Here is a 3,853-nt window from a genome sequence, read left to right as displayed (position 1 = left end):
TTTTTTTTTTGATGAAGTCCTGCTCTCTTGCCCAGGTTGTTGTGTAGTGCCACAATCTTGGCTCACTGCAGCCTCCACATCCCGGGTTCAAGTGATTCTCCCACCTCAGCCTCTCGAGTAGCTAGGACTATATCTGGGTCCACCACCCCTGGATAATTTTTGTATTTTTAGTAGACAAGGTTTCACCACGCTGGGCAGGCTGGTCTCTAACTCCTGGCCTCAAGTCACCCTCCTGTGTCAGCCTCCCAAAGTGCTGGGATTATGGGAATGAGCCACCACGCCCAGCTGTATATCTTCTTTATTTTGTTAATATGATGAGCTATAGGTTGAATGTTGAATGTTGACCCAACTTTGTATTTCTGGAGTAAATACCACTAGTTTATGTTTAACGTAGTATTCTTTTAATATGTTGATATATTTAATTTGAAAATAATTCATTGTAGATTTTTGCATCTATGTTCAAATAAATATTGGTCTTTTCTTTTACTGGTTGTCTCACATTTTAGTATCAAGTAAATATTCCCTTCTTTCTCTAGTCTGGATTCTCTAAAGAAACAGAACTGAGAGGATATATGTGATACATGTATGTGTGTATATTTTATAGAAATTGGATCACATGAGATGGAGACTGAGAAGTCCCACGATCTGCCATCTGCAAGCCAGAGAACTGTGAAAGATGGTGGCATAATTCAGTCCAAGTCCTAAAGCCTGTGGGGTGGGTGTTGGGAGGTGAGGGTGCAATTCCTGATCTGAGTCTGAAGGCCAGAGAACCAGGAGCATTGATGTCTAAGGGCAGAAGAAGAAGATGGATGTCTCAGCTTAAGAAGAGAGAGCAAATTTGCTCATTCTTTTCCTTTTGGTTCTACTTGGGCCCACAATGGGTTGGATAATGTCCACCCACATTGGTGAGAATGATTTTCTTTACAGAGCTACTGATTTAAATGCTAATCTCTGCTGGATGTACCCTCACAGACACACCAGAAATAATGTTCTAGCTGCTATCTTGGGCATTCCTTAGCCCAGTCAAGTGGACACATAAAATTAACCATGACACTCCTTTTCTATTTTCTGGAAGGGATGTATATAATGGATGTTATTTCTTCTTTTAATGTTCAGTAGAATTTGCCAGTGAAAATATCTGGGTCTTAAGTTTTCTCTTTTGAAGGTTTTCAAATATGGATTCCATTTAAAAAATATTTGTGGGAATATTTAGGTTTTCTATTTCTTCTCAGCTGAATTTTGTTATACAGGAGTACCCTGCCTTCAAGAAAATTACATTTTTTATGGGGAATAGGTGATGTAGGTCCTTACATAACAGTGTGTTATAGGCTAAGGGAGGCATAGCCTGGTGAGCAGTAACACTATGATCCATTATGTATTCCATAATATTGCAAGAACCAGAAAAAATTAATTTTAGGCTATTAAGAAGATTTTATTCTGTAGGAGGAAGAATCCAGAAGAAACTGAAGTAACATATGATTTATGGTTCAGAAAATACTTTTGGTCTTTGTAAGAACTGAGTGTTCAATGAGGGGTTTGATAGAGAAAGCACACTTAAAGATTGAATCAACATGGGAGGGGAGAGAAAATGGGAGCTGGGCACAGATTTTCTGTCCACAAGTTGCTGTAGGAACACTGAAGAATGAACCATTAAAAAGAAAAAAAATCCAGATTGCCCAAGAGGTTTGACTTATTATATTCAAAATGTACTTCTTCTTCCAGTACAGTTTTTTAAAAAACCAGAGTGGCATTGAGATTGCTGGTAAAATACTTCAGAATTATAACTTGGGAGGGTAAGAGAGAAATTTATGATGTCATACTATCAGGGACGAAAAAACCCACTATTTTTATAATTAACTTTAAAAATTTATAAACATATTATATTGAACAATTAAACAGAAGATTTCTACAAAGTAAATAAAACAAAAAATAATCAATTGATATTCAAAGATTTAAAAATATTACCATAATTAATAACACTTTTAATTTAAGTGAAATAAAATATCATATGACTCTAACAGTTTGGTCGAGATACTCTTCTGAGACACATGAGAGGCCTTGGGACTAAAATGAGACAGACTTTATGAGGTATATTCCTACTGAGAACACATGACATAAATACATTTCCATATGACATTGGGGTACAAAATCTAGCACCTTAGAAAAGTCCAAGGTAGAAACTAAAGTATAGAGTCATCAAAGAGATAACAAAGAGTAAACACTACAAAGTGAATTTCAGGGATACAACTAGAGATAGCAAAATAAATAGATGAAGGAATGAGTTTGGAAACTCTGATGGATGTTTTACCTGGAGAGATTTGTTCAGGTTGGGAGATAGAAGTAGTGCATCGTATAGTGGTTTGGGTATAGAACTTTTATTGACACCACACTCTTTGGATAATTTTGGTCAATTGTAATGCTATGAAACAATCAAAGCAGTAGGACATCAAGAGCCCTAAAATCTTTGATAAATGGTGGTGCTGACAAAGACTTTCTCCTTGACCAAATTTAGACAGGCTAGTCTGATCCCTGTTTCCAACTAGGCTTTGTCATCATACATTGTCTGTGGGCCCACTAGCCCAATTTTAGCAAGAATCTCTGGTAAGCCAGTTTGGAAAGAATTCCCCATCCTTTATATCTGATTATACTCAATATCTCATTAAATTCCTCATCCCCCACTCTTGGTATTTGATCATCTTTGATCTGCATTCAGTCAGGGGTTTGATAGAGAAACCACACTTAAAGATTGAATCAACATGGGATGGGAGAGAAAATGTGAACTGGGCACAGATTTTCAATCTATGAGTTGCTGTAGGAACATTGAAGAAGGCTGTTAATATCAAGCATCCTGTTAAGTCTGTTTAGCAAGAATTCCCCTACCTTGATATCTTCTCTTAGTAATTTCCCATTCACTGACTCCCCACTTCTGCTCATTTGCTATAAATCCTTAGCTATCTTTGCTTTATGTATTCATGTTGAACTGACCTTTCTCCCCTATTTCAACAGTCTTGACGCTTATTGCAGTAATCCTGAATGAAGTCTCCCTGATAATTGTAACATGTGTTAGATTAATTATTCTTCAACAGTGGTCAAAGTAATACCCAGGGTGGTTTCCTTCCAATAACATGATAAAAAGCTTAAGAAAAAGTTTTAACACTGCATTAGGGGTACTCTAAAAATGTCCTAAAAGAAGAAAAAAGTGCATATAACTCTTCATGCTCTGCTACCTAAGCATTGTGCAAGATGCTAGGTTAAGGCCTACTACAGGTTAGATTGAATTACATATTTTTAAAATCTGACTTAATAAAAACAAGCACAATATCTAGGAACTTATGGTTCCTCATAAAAATTGTTTTAAAATATTTAATGATAATTTGTGAATATGACAGATACATTTGGGTAAAAGATCTCTTTTACTGATCATTAAGTCTTAAGTTTGACTTTAATCTTTTTTTCTTTACTCTCTCACCCTAGAGTATTTCCCATTTTTTTTCATTGCTTTTGGGTTCTGTATCCACAGCATTCATTTCAGGTACTTTTTGCACAATGGTGGACCAAATAGTCATGTTTTCTGCCCTCTTGCAGCAATTTAAAGAGGCTTTTGAATTTGACTTACCTACCATCAGCTTACAGAAAATTGTGATACATGCATGTTTGTTAACAAACCCAGCACAGTTTATTATTTGTTTTGGTAATGAAGAATGAAGGGTAATCCTAGATTCTTTTTCCTGAGAAACCAGAAGATTGGAGTGGCATTTCTAAGATGGTTAAAGTGGATAGGGATTGCAAGTTTTAATGAAGACATCGTGAACTCCCCTTTATTCATGTTGGCTTTCAAATTTTTATTAACTAT

Source organism: Mandrillus leucophaeus, unplaced genomic scaffold (assembly GCF_000951045.1).
Source record: "Mandrillus leucophaeus isolate KB7577 unplaced genomic scaffold, Mleu.le_1.0 Scaffold1230, whole genome shotgun sequence".
Classification (NCBI taxonomy): domain Eukaryota; kingdom Metazoa; phylum Chordata; class Mammalia; order Primates; family Cercopithecidae; genus Mandrillus; species Mandrillus leucophaeus.
This window is presented reverse-complemented; position numbering follows the sequence as displayed.